The following is a 14,400-nucleotide window of genomic DNA, read 5'->3' on the forward strand; positions in this document are numbered from 1 at the left end:
GCCTCCACATAAAATCTAACCGTCACACACAATTTACCAAACTCGGTGAGACCGAATACATAAACGTGGTCAGACTGATTCAGTTCAAAATGTGAACGTTAGGCTTTTCGGTGGGACCGATATGATCAACTCGGTGGGACCGATTTCATTAGGGTTAGGGCATAACGTAATCCCGGTGAGACCGATCACATGAACTCGATGGAACTAATTTCTGTCATAGGCAAATAGAGAATTGGTCGGGCAAACTAGGTGGGACCGATCACTCATTTCAGTGAGACCAAAACGTTACGAAAAGAAAACAGAGAGTTTGTATTGTCAACTCGATAGGACCGATCGCTCATCTCGGTTAGACCAAAACGTTACGAAGGGAAATAGAGAGTTTGCAATCCCATCTCGGTGAGACCGAGATCCCTATCAGTGAGATCGAAGTGATTAGGGTTTCTGGCTATGGCTATGTCAAATAAACTCGATGGCGTCGGATAGATCAAATCGGTGGGGCCACGTTTGAGTTTTGGTTTAGGACATATGTGGATATGAGAAAGTGATTGATGGTTTTTGAAGCATATCACTAAGCATTTTGAGCAAGCAAGCCATTAAGCAACACCTCATCCCCTTTTAATAGTATTGGCTTTTCCTATGGACTCAATGTGATCTTGGATCACTAAAATAAAAATATAGAGTCTTGAGTTTTTTTGCCAATATGTGTCCTTAGCATTTTGAGGGGTCCACATTCCTAGTCCATGCCATACCAATCATTGAACTTTCTGAAATGATCATCTTGAAAGAGCATTAGTTCAATGAGCTATATGTTGTTAGGAATTACCAAAACCACCCAGGGATAGTTGCATTTTCATGTGCACAGCGGCGCGACGGTGTCGGACGTCGTCGAGACGGTCCTAACGTTGAGCCCGCGCACCAGCTCCAACCGTGATGTCCACTGCTTCGCCCGAGACTCCCGTCCGGGCCGCCGGCTGGAGCTCCGACAGTCCGACCTGCTTGAGCGCTACGACCATCTCGGCGAGGCGGGCCCGGCGGACGGATTCGGCGAGGGCGAGTTCAGCGGAGGTCGGGCGATGGGACGCCCGCGCCTGCACCGTCGGCGGGCGGCGAGCGAAGTAGGCAAGGGTGTGCTCAGAGATGAGGTGCTCAAAGAGAGAGGGATTGAGGAAGGTTAGGGAGGTGATTATCTATAAATACGTACGAGCCAAGCCACCCACGTGCGTTCGAGAGCATCGCTTGGGCCTGGCTCGCAGGAAACTGCCGATTCGGCCGTTTCCAGTGAGCTAGGCCCGAATCGGCCATTTCCAGTGAGTCAGGCCCAGAAGTGTTTTAAGAACCATGCTATGCAGACCCAACAGTATATGCATGTAACCAAACAGCCCACTGTGACGCCCCAAGACCGGCGCTCCAGATGCCTTCCTTGTTTTCCTAGATTCATCGTGTGTTTTGTTTGGTTCGTTGCATTCATCTTTGCATCATGTGCATTACATCATGTCATCATGCCATTATTTTCTGAAAGCTAACTAAAACTCACTTAAATAAATTGCATGGATTCCTGATCCATTTAAATTGAGGGAACTCACATGGTGGTTTCTCTTTAAAACATACCCTCCCAATATTTAGGGAGCTATTATAAAATATTCCATTTTTCGGAATCACCCATAAACACACTTGCAAATATTCCCCATGTCTTTCTAGATCAATCTTGACTTCAAAACCTTGCCCAAAATTCTCTTCCCATTTACCGAGGTTCCTCCAAAAATCCGAACATATTTGGGCACTTCAAAATCCTACCCCTTGTCCAAACCATTTGAATTAAATTCAAATGCTTTTGGATTGAAACCTTGCAATCTTTCCCACTCCAATTTTCTTGGGTCGTGCACATTTCGTGAGTCCGGGAAAATTATCCCTGTGCCCAAACTCTTTCTCTAACCTTTTCTTTTCTTCCCCTTTCTTTCTCTTTCTTTTCTGATTTAAAAAAAGTAAGAGAGAAAGAGAAGGAAGCCCATGAGCCAGTTGGGCCTCCCAACTACCGCAACCTCCCACGCCGGCCCACCCAAGCCATCTGCAGCCAAGGCCCACTCCCTCCTAACCCTCCTACAACCCTAGCACGCACCCTTTGCCCAATCCCCGTCTCTCCCTTCGTTCTCCTCCTACACCGCCAGAGAAACACGCACGCGGGCGCGGCCATCTCCCCGACCCCCTGCTCGATCATCATCGCCGTCTCGCAAGCCGTAGCTAGCCACCGCAGAACCAGGCCGCCGCCGCGCCATCTCGCCTCCACCCCACGTCCCCGCGTTCATCGCGACCTTGGGCCCTGCCATGGTGCCACTGCCCCGCGCTCATGCCCGCACGCATGTGCCTCCTTCCTCGCCACGAGCCTGCTTCGCCGCCTCCTCACCTCCCATGCCTCCACCGCGCCGGCCTGCGACCGCCGCCGCCGAGCTCCTCCAGGAAGGACACCTCTAGCGCGAACCGTGCCAGGCTCCTCTTCCTCGCACCTGTGACGCCCTCGATTCAATTATACACTAATCATACACGCAAATGTGTATGATCAAGATCAAGGACTCACGGGAAGATATCACAACACAACTCTAGACACAAATTAAAATAATACAAGATTTATATTACACGCCATGGGCCTCGAGGGCTCGAATACATAAGCTCGAATACACAAGATTCAGCGGAAGCAACAATATCTGAGTACAGACATAAGTTAGACAAGTTTGCCTTAAGAAGGCTAGCACAAAAGCAACAACGATCGAACAGGCAAGGCCTCCTGCCTGGGAGCCTCCTAACTACTCCTGGTCGTCGGTGACCTCCACGTAGTAGTAGGAACCCTCGGTGTAGTAGTAATCATCGATGGTGTCATCTGGCTCCTGAGCTCCACCATCTGGTTGCGACATCCGGAAATAATGGAAAGGGGGAAAAAGAGGGAGCAAAGCAACCGTGAGTACTCATCCAAAGTACTCGCAAGCAAGGATCTACACTACATATGCATCGGTGTCAACGAAATGGGTTGTATCTGTGGACTAGACTGCAAAATGCCAGAAGAGAAGGGGAAAGCCTAGCCTATCGAAGACTAGCATCTTCAAGCATCTTGCAGCATTTAGAAGAGTACAGATCAACATAATGTAAAGTAGTAATGTTATCAACCTCGGCCAGAGATCCTTTCTCGACTCCCTGCGAGAAAGCAATCCCAGAGCCATACTATCGATTTCTCATAACCATTTCTTATCTCAAGTAACCAGTTCTAGTTGTATCGATCGGGATACAACTCGAAGTGTCCGTTATCGTAGGACAGGCTATCGATAGATGTTTTCTTCCCTGCAGGGGTGCACCAACTTACCCACCACACTCGATTAACTCCAATCGGACACACTTTCCTAGGTCATGCCCGGCCTCGGCCAAACAATACGCCGCAACCCGACCTAGGCTTAATAGAGAGGTCAGCACGCCGGACTAAACCTATGCCCCCAGGGGTCTTGGGCCATCGCCCCGGGAACTCATGTACGTTGTGTGGGCGGCCGGTGAGCAGACCTAGCTACCTCCTTAAAAAGGCAGGAGCTTACCAGTCCAACCTGGCGCGCGCCGCTCAGTCACTGACGTCTAATAAGCTTCGGCTGATGCATACGACACAGAACGCCCATACAATGCCCACGTGATGGTTAGTGCTATCAGGCCAGAGGCCCCTCGGATCAAATATCCAAACCGTTAGTGCGTTGGCAGTGCGGTCACGACCAGAGACTCACGAAAGATGTGACCCCGTCGCCCCGTCTCGAGTACTTGCGGCAAGGGCTAAGAATGCCCGGCCACGCCTCATAAGTATCTCGCGGGCACCTTCCAGGTCAACCCATCTCTACATCATTCGCAGGTACCCCTCAGGGTTGACCCGCCTTTCCAAGTAACAGTTGTAAATACCAAGTATCCGTGTGTCCAAACATCAAGGGGAAAACCTGAGGAATCACCCCGGGTGAATTCCACTAGATGTAATCATCAAGTGAACGTAAGAGGATCCACCCTCGAGGTTCACACTTGAGGGGTTGAACGACAGAGCCGTATCAAAAGTGGTTAAGGAGGAAATCACCCTCGATGACCACGACCGAATAGCTACACTACAGAGATCTCATCAAGAGTGATGTAAGAGGTTCCACCCTCGGCACTCGATGGTAACTCTGCAGAGTCGTACAACTAGGGGGGATGATGTGCGGTGACGGGGCCTGGACGTCGATCATGTTGATCGAGTCATCAAACATAAAGCGGGGCAACTGGGACAAGGAGGGGTCACTGATGGATCACTAACCAACCTATACTAAGAAGTTTAGGATAAGTAGGTAAGGTAACATTAAGCAGGTAACAAAAACAGGCTATGCATCTGAGTAGGATCATACAGAAAGCAGTAGCAGTTCTAATGCAAGCATGAGAGAATGGAAGGGGCGATATCGTGATGATCAAAGGGGGGGGGGGGCTTGCCTGGAAGCTCTGCTGAAAAGGAAGAAGTGTTGTCGTCGATGTAGTCGATCACAGGGGCAGCATCGGTCTCGGGGTCTACCGAAGAGAAGGGGGGAAGAAACAGTAAATATCAAGCAAACATAGCATCACAAAGCATAACATGGCAATATGGTGTGTTGGATGTGATCTAACGTATGGCTACACTATATAGGTAAAGGGGGGATTCAACCGGGAAGGTATTCCCGGTTCCGGACCTGTGTCAGATAGACGACCGGAAGGGGAACGTTCCATGTTCAGATAGTTAGAGGCATATGAGAGGTAAACGGACCGCGTATCCGGATTCGTCTCGTCGTTTTGAGCAACTTTCATGTATAAAACCTTTTCACCCGAGTTACGGATTATTTTCTATGATTTTTTAAGTTTTAGCAATATACTGGAATTATTCTAATTCGAAAATAAATACAAAATACTAAGTGTACCCAGCCAGGTGCTAGCGAGAGAGGCTGACTGGTGGGGTCAGGGGGGTCTAGTCAACAAGTTGACCAGTCAATGTTTGGCTGGTCAACTGGGTTCTGGGACCCACATGTCATAGGAACATGTGTTTAAAAGTTTAATTAACAATATCTAAATAGTGGTGGGGCCCCACTGCCATTGACAGAATATGAGTTAGACTTATTTTAAGCATTTAGTTAACTGAGAAGGCCCACACGTCATAGTCTATAGAAGGGGGGTTAGTGCTAAAGGGGATTACCCCTAATTAAACTAGGTGGTTGGCCCAGTTAGCAGCGGCACAAGGCCATGGCTGGCCGTGCTCACGCACGAAGCCACGGCGCAGCCGGCCGGCAGCAGCGGCAGCACTGGCCAGGGGCGGCGAGGGCGAGGCCATGACCATCCGCGACCGGCAGGAGCAGTAGGGCGGGGACGCAGCCTCCAGCGCGGACACGCGCGCACGCGGCCTTGGCCTGGAGCGCAGGGGCGGCGGGGGGCTGCGGTCGTCGGCGGCAGCGGCGCGGGGCGAGAAGCAGGGGGCGAGCGGGGCAAGCAGCGACGCAGGAGCGGCGACGCTAGGATGCGGCGGCAGCAGGGTTAGGCAGCGACGCGATAGCAGCACAAGAAGTAGTAGCGGCAGCTACGCAACATAGCAGCAGGGGCCGCGGGCTCACGGATGGGAAGCGCGGCCACAGGCGGCGAGCGCAGCAGCAGATGGCACGGGCGGCGCTGACGCGGCCGGGAAGAGGCAAACGGGACCCCGGCGCAGCCGAGCACGGCTAGGGACGGTGGTACGCGGGCGCGAGGGAGCGCAGTAGGGAGGCACGGAGCGCGCGACCTTCGTCCATGGTGACCGGAGCGCGGGACGCGACTAAACGGTGATGGAACAAGGGGGAAAAGGACGGAATCGGACAGGGTTCTCACAGCGGTGCCGTAGGTGAACTCGAGGAGGTTGGGGATGGCTTGTCAGCGACGAAATCAATGGCAAGAGGCGGCGACCGTGCGCGGAGAAGACGACCAAATGGCGACAATGCAGGGCTTCTCCGGTCGATTCCGTTGGCCTAGTCGAAGTAGTGGACCGCTGCACAGCTCCTCGACACGGTGGGGCTTCGAGAGGTGGCGGGTGGCCATGGTGGCGCCCGTTGAACGTCGACGGTGAGGTGCGGGTGAGGTGGATCTAAGGAGGGAAGAGGGGAGAGCGGCAATGTAACGCCCTCGATGCGGCTATATCTCCCACGTGTCGAAGCACGACTTAGAGGCATAACCGCATTGAAAGCACTGTCGCAAGTGAGGTAATCTTCACACAACCCATGTAATACATAAGGGAAAGAGATACATAGTTGACTTACAATCGCCACTTCACACAATTACATGAATAAAGCATTACAACATCCAAATACAATCAAGGTCCGACTACGGAACCAAAATAAAAGAAGAACCCCAAATGCGACAAGGTCCCCGATCGACCCCAACTGGGCTCCACTACTGGTCAACTAGAACGAAACAACACAAAGGGCAAGATCTTCATCGCGCTCCTCCTTGAGCTTGGTTGCGTCACCTGCTCGATAACATCGGTACCTGCAAACTGGTTTTGGAAGTATCTGTGAGTCACGGGGACTCAGCAATCTCACACCCTCGCGATCAAGACTATTTAAGCTTATGGGTAAGGTAAAGGTATGAGGTGGAGCTGTAGCAAGCGACTAGCATATATGGTGGCTAACATACGCAAATGAGAGCGAGAAGAGAAGGCAAAGCACGGTCGATAAAAGTATGATCAAGAAGTGATCCTAAAACAACCTACGTCAAGCATAACTCCAACACCGTGTTCACTTCCCGGACTCCGCCAGAAAGAGACCATCACGGTTACACACGCAGTTGATGTATTTTGATTAAGGTCAACTTCAGGTTTTCTACAACCGGATATTAACAAATTCCCATCTGCCCATAACCACGGGCACGGCTTTCGAAAGTTCAAATCCCTGCAGGGGTGTCCCAACTTAGCCCATGACAAGCTCTCACGGTCAACGAAGGAATAGACCTCCTCCCGAGACATTCCGATCAGACTCGATATCCTGGTTCTACAAGACATCCTCGACAATGGTAAAACAAGTCCAGCAAGACCACCCGATGCGCCGACATCCCGATAGGAGCTTCACATATCTCGTTCTCAGGGCAACACAGGATAAGCAATCCGTACAACTAAAACCATCCCTCGAGTTTCCCCGAGGTGGCGCTGCAAGGGGCTCTAGTTTGGACCAACACTTAGACAAGCACTGGCCCGGGGGGGTTAAAATAAGATGACCCTCGGGATGCGCGACTCCCTAGGGAAAAAGCCTAGGTGGCAAAAGGTAAAACCAAGGTTGGGCCTTGCTGGAGGAGTTTTATTCAAGGCGAACTATCAAGGGGTTCCCATTATAACCCAACCGCGTAAGGAACGCAAAATCCGGGAACATAACACCGATATGACGGAAACTAGGGCGGCAAGAGTGGAACAAAACACCAGGCATAAGGCCGAGCCTTCCACCCTTTACCAAGTATATAGATGCATTAATTAAATAAGATATATCATGATATCCCAACAAGTCAACATGTTCCAACAAGGAACAACATCTCCATGTTCTAACAAGGAACAAACTTCAATCTTCACCTGCAACTAACAACGCTATAAGAGGGGCTGAGCAAAGCGGTAACATAGCCAAACAATGGTTTGCTAGGACAAGGTGGGTTAGAGGCTTGGTTCAACAATATGGGAGGCATGATAAGCAAGTGGTAGGTATCGCAGCATAGGCATAGTAAAAGAGCGAGCAACTAGCAAGCAAAGATAGAAGTGATTTCGAGGGTACGGTCATCTTGCCTGAGATCCCGCAAGGAAGAAGAGCGAGTCCATGAAGAAGACAAACGGACGTAGTCGAACGGTTCCTCACAAATGCGACGTTAACGGAACCAACCCGAAGAAGCAACACCGGAAAGAAGCACACAACATAGTAAATAAACAACACATGGACATGGCATGATATGCGGGATGCGATATGCGATGCACCATGCATGATTTGCAAAGGAATGAATGAAACTGGCCTCAACTTGGAAATACAAGTGTGCCACTGGAAAGGTGAGATGAAATCACTTGAAAACGATATAAAGAACGCCGGAATCGGAGTCACGGTTTGGAAATGGCGAGCAAAACAAATATGGCACCAGTCTGCGATATACAACAAGTAACCATCTAAATGCAACAAGTTAAACATGCTACAGCACTCAAATATGGCAAACAAATACATGACAGGGATCCATTCATAATGCTTAACAAAAGATGAACACTGAGCTACGGCCAATTCATCCATTAACAGGTTCAAACAAGCATGGCAAAAATGCATTTGGTAAACAGATTTCAGACTTAGTGAAATTAACACTTGTCTGGAATTTCAGATCAGATAGCACTCTTTGGAGCATGAAAACTATATGCTACAGGACCTGATCATGGCAAAGTCAAGCATGGCATGGAGCTACTCAAAGAGCTTAACAAAAGTCCCTTAGTGACCTTGAGCCAAAAGGGATAAGAAAATACAATTGCAAGCATGTGAACATGGCAAAAACATAATCAATTCTCAGACTTAGTGAAAACTGGAGCATGCTGAAAACAGATATCAAGTAGGCATGTTAACGAGCTCGATGCACTCACTACAGAGCAAGGCATGACAATCTAAGCATACACCCATCAAGAATGCACAAAATACAAGCTAGACATGGCAAGAACAATACCATAGCATGCACGGATCAACTACAACATCATCGGCAAAATCGCTAACAAGTAGACAATCTGCCCAGATTCACGAAATAGCAAAAGTAGAGCTCGATTGACTGAAGCTAGGGTGCTCCATAATTGCAAACAAGGACATGGATGGATATAGCACTACAAGATTAACAAAACATCCTTACTGATCATCCTCAAAAGAGGCACGGATCACTAGGAAACAACATGAACATATGGCCATATGAGATAAACAGCTCAAGGACTTAGTGGAAATGCTAAGTCCCTGAAATCAACATTACCAAATGCCTCACTTTGCAAGCTTGTGCTAGTCACCACACACATCACAAAAATACATGGGTTGCACCTCTGGAAAGATGGCAAAACCCTTAACAAAACATATGTAGAGCTCATGGGCATAACATGCACACAATAATCATGGCAAAAATGACAAATATCTAAATAGAGCAGCAGATCTGACAAATAACTCAAATAGCTCTCTTCCAACAGCATTTCGGGCATCAAGATGAGCTCAAATGAAAATGATGCAATGAGATGAAATGATGTACTCTCTGAGATGAACATTTTGATATGCTATACGCGTAAATCGGAGCTACAGATGCTAAGATACGGCATGATGAACATGGGCATATGAAACGTGGAAAACTCGGGGACTTAGTAGAAATTAGACCTCCAGATCTAGGGTTCTTGGCACGGATTACGATGCAGCACGGACTCGCCGGAGAGACTTGCCGAGAGCGGCCGGAGGCGAGGAGGAGGTCGAGGGAGGAGCAGATCCGGCCCGGACCTCGCCGGATCCGAGCGCGGCGACAGCGGGGAGGCGCGTGAAGGCGGCGGCGATGGTTGCCGGCGCTGGGCGGCGGTGGAGCGGCGCCGTGGAGGTCGCCGGTGACCTCGGGCGACGAGGTGCGGCAGAGCACGGGCGGCGCGGCGCCTGTCGGGTGCGGCGGCGTGGGGCGCCCAGGCGCGGGGCGGCGCTGGTTCGGGCCCCGCGGGCCGGATCTGGGCCGCGCGGGCCCGTGGCGGTGGAGGAGAGAGAGGAGCCTGCCGCGCGCTAAGGTGGCGGCGCCTGGTTAGCTGCGGCGGCGGGGAAGGCGACGTGGCAGCCTCCGATTGGGCGGAGCGAGGTGGCCGGCGGCGGTGGACATGTCCGGCTTGGCGGACTTTGTCCGGCGGCGCGAGGAGGGAGATGGCTAGGGTTTCGGAGAAAAGATCCAAAAACGAAAATGAAGGGGTCTATTTATAGAGGTAGAGGGAGCTAGGAAGCTCCAAATGAGGTGCGGTTTGCGGCCACGCGATCGTGATCGAACGCTCTAGAAGATGGAGAGGATTTTGGTGGGTTTTGGGCCAAATTGGAAGGGTGTTGGGCTGCAACACACACGAGGCCTTTACGGTCCCTCGGATAACCGTTGGAGCATCAAACGAAGTCCAAATGACACAAAACATGACAGGCGGTCTACCCGTAGTAAACCAAGGCCGCTTGGCAAGTCTGGGTCCAATCCAGACATGTTTAACCCCCACACATGAAAAGAAGGTAGAAATGACCACCGGAGGAGAACGGAGCGCCGGAATGCAAAACGGACAACGGGGAGAAATGCTCGGATGCATGAGACGAACATGTATGCAAATGAAATGCACATGATGACATGATATGCAATGCAATACACGTAAGCAATGACAAGGCAACAACATCGAATAACTGGACGACACCTGGCACATCGTTCTCGGGGCGTTACAACACTCCACCACTACGAGAGGATCTCGTCCTGAGATCTAGAATGGCACCGGAGGGACAAACGGAAGAGAAAGAGAAGAGGTAAAACTAAATTGCTTCTTTGGCAAACGAGTGAAACCAAGGAACCTTGAAGAGGTTAATCCATATCGAGAAAAGAATACAACGGAGATGAATGAAGTTGAAAGCACTCCGGTAGGGAAGAGGAAAACAAGGAAGAGCAAATTTGGACAGCACTCCGGTTGGAAAGAGATGAAAGACTTGATAAAATGAAAGAGCATGAGCAAAGGGGCACAACACTCCGGTTAAAAGGATAAGCATGACAAGGACAAGAAGAAGGTTCGAAGAGAGCAGCAACACAATGCCTCCGGGAGAAAGAAATAGAAGATAGATGATTAAAATAAAAGAATGGAGAAGAAAATGCCAACTTCTGCCACAAAAGAGTTTGAGAAGGCATCCTTAGGAGAAGGGTCGAATGGAGTTGTTGGAACACCAGCAACGTAAAAGGATAAACTTGCTATGGTCTTATGGAATACATCTCAAATTATGAGGTGACAACCTGCCACTAACAAAATCAAAGATTGGGTTGATATCAACAAGGAGACGAGAAACCTATTCATCGGCGCCGGCGAGGTGGTCCGGGGCGACCTGCCCCTGTAGCGACCCGGTTGCGTGAACAGGGGAGAGGGGAGGTACCGGGGATGTTGGGCTGACCATTGGTTTAGCTGGGTCGAGGCCCAGTGAGGGGGAAAGTCCTGTTGTTTTCTCCCTTTCTTTTATTCTACCACTGTTTCCTATTTAAAAGAGCTACTGAAATAATTTTGTTAAATGTGGCACTTTGCACAAAAAATAGATAGGAACAAAGTGAAGCTGCATAAAAAGTTTGGGGTCAGAAGGAGTTGGCTAACCATTTTTAGAAATTGGAAAGGCCAATGTAATTATTGTTGGACCACAAAATAAAATCCCAGGGGCATTTTGGGAACTCAAATGAGGTTGGTTTCAACATGACAAATAACCAGAGATTATTTGCCACACTTTGAACATTTTAGCTTTCATGTCTGACAAATATGAATTGACTTTAGATTGGATTTGAATTTGAACTGTGATTTGGATCAAGTGAAGATTAACAACAGTAACATGATGACATGGCACCATTAACAGGGGATTACTGTAGCATGACACTAGGGGTGTTACAGCGCCCTTGCCCCGTCCCCGACTGCCTCGCCCTTGCTCCTCCACGCGTCGACGACTAGCGACCAAGACGAACAGGAACCACGTCGCACCGCTCCGGCAATCCAGCCCGCCGGCAACCTCGACCGCCTAGGGCCTCCCTGGCCTCCCGTTCCACCGCTGCGTGGTCCGGCGCCTTCTCCCTCCGTTCGGCTTCAACCACCGAAGCCACGCCGCCTCCGCGCCCCCAAGCACCTCGCCCCCTGCCACCGTGTCTGGTTGCCGCCGGTGCACACGACCAACGTTGTGCCTCTGCTCACGGATGCCGCTGCCAGTGCCCGCACGTTGCCGCTGCTTCGCCGCCCACCTCCTGTCGTTGACCGCCAAGACCGTCTTGTGCTGCCACGTTTTGGTTTCACCAAGTTCCATCAAGCCGGCTGTGTACGTCTACCGTCGCCGTGGGTTTTTCATCAAGTTCGACTACAGCATGAAGATATGTACAACTACGCGGGTTCGCCGAGTACGACTACTCACGGGATCCGTCAAGTTCATCTACATGCGTGTACGACTACTCATCCGGGATGCGTCGAGTACCTCTACGGAAGACCCGAACGTCTACGAACCGTGTATGATGACCGCCGCCGAAGGCCATTGAGTGAATAACTACCGTCGCCGTGGATTCGACAAGACAATGTGTACAACTACTTCCATGATGACCGTGTACCACTACTGTCACGAGAACGACTACTTCCTACGACCGTCCTGAGAACACCTACTTCCTTTACCGAAATCGAATCGCTCCGTAAACGCACCTTTGTAAGGTATAACCGTCGAGACGATGACCCGTGGACGAATGCATGTGTGTTGTATGAGATGCACGTGTTTGCACCGTGCCCGTTTGTTTCATGCATGTCCCCGTTAGCCTTGCCGCGAACCCGTGGGACACCCGGAATCCGGGATCACCCCACCATCCTTGCGTGACTCGCTCCACACACTTGCTCTTTGCACCAGTACTCCAACGAGTTACTGGGACCCAGAATGTTGCCTTGGCATCATTTTCGTTATCGTCGCCATGGCACCCCTTTCATTCCGTCATGGCGACCAAATGCTTCATATCATGCTCATGTCAACTTTTAATAAAAATTGCATAAAACTTGCACATGTCATCCGCATCATGCTAACAACATCAAGAATGTTTAAAATTGTTGTTTGCATTAAATTGCTAAATGCATATGGGGATTTATCGGAATTGTTGTTTGATGTTTCCGGCCCCATTTAAATTGCTTAGATAGGTAGTTTTCATATGTTTCACCCCTTGCCATGTTTTATAACATTTAATATTGTTGGGTACATAACCGAGAGAGAACTAAATAAGTCATGTGGTGTTTCGTCAATATGCAACGGAGTTGCATATTGAGCTCCACTTAATTTGTAGCATTGTTTGTTGCACTTTGCCCTGCCATGCCTCTTTAAACCGGGCATGCATCATATTTGATTGTGCATCATGCCATGTTTATGTGATGGTTATTTACTATGTTGCTTGCTTCTTTCCGGGTTGCTTCTCTCGTTAGTTTCGGTTTCGTTTCAGAGTTGTGAGGATCCGTCCGACTACGTCCATTTGTCTTCTTCATGGACTCGTTCTTCTTCCTTGCGGGATCACAGGCAAGATGACCATACCCTCGAAATCACTTCTATCTTTGTTTGCTAGTTGTTCGCTCTATTGCTATGTCGCGCTACCTACCACTTGTTTATCAAGCCTCCCAGATTGCCATGATAGCCTCTAACCTTTTCAACCATCATAGCAAACCGTTGTTTAGCTATGTTACCGCTTTTGCTCAGCCCCTCTTATAGCGTTGTTAGTTGCAGGTGAAGTTGAAGATTGCTCCATGTTGGAACATGTTTATGTGGGGATATCATAATATATCTTATTTAATTAATGCATCTATATACTTGATAAAGGGTGGAAGGCTCAGCCTTATGCCTGGTGTTTTGTTTCACTCTTGCCGCCTTAGTTTCCGTCATACCGGTGTTATGTTCCTTGATTTTGTATTCCTTACGCGGTTGAGTGTTATGGGAACCCCTTGACAGTTCGCTTTGAATAAAACTCCTCAAGCAAGGCCTAACCTTAGTTTTAACATTTGCCACCTAAGCCTTTTTCCCTTGAGTTCTGCAGACTCAAGGGTCATCTTTATTTTAAAACCCCTAGACCAGTGTTCCTCTGAGTGTTGGTACAAACTGGGCGATGTCCGGCGCCCCTGGGCAATCAGGGTCTATGCCAACCCGACGTCTTGCCCATCCGGTGTGCCCTGAGAACGAGATACGTGCGACTCCTATCGGGATTTATCGGCACATCGGATGGCTTTGCTGGTCTTGTTTTACCATTGTCGAAATGTCTTATAACCGGGATTCCGAGACTGGTCGGGTCTTCCCGGGAGAAGGAATATCCTTCGTTGACCGTGGGAGCTTGTGATGGGCTAAGCTGGGACACCCCTGCAGGGTTAAAACTTTCAAAAGTCGTGCCCGCGGTTATGTGGCAGATGAGAATTTATTAATGCCCGTTGTAGAGAACTTGACACTTAACTTAATTAAAATGCATCAACCGCGTGTGTAACCGTGATGGTCTCTTCTAGGCGGAGTCCGGGAAGTGAACACGGTCTTGTGTTATGCTTGAACGTAAGTAGTTTCAGGATCACTTTTTGATCACTTCTAGCTTCTCGACCGTTGCGTTGCTTCTCTTGTCGCTCTTATTTGTGTATGTTAGCCACCATATATGCTTAGTGCTTACTGC

The sequence above is a fragment of the Triticum urartu genome, chromosome 2A (genome assembly GCF_056163025.1).
Source record: "Triticum urartu cultivar PI428250 chromosome 2A, HENAU_Tu73, whole genome shotgun sequence".
NCBI lineage: Eukaryota > Viridiplantae > Streptophyta > Magnoliopsida > Poales > Poaceae > Triticum > Triticum urartu.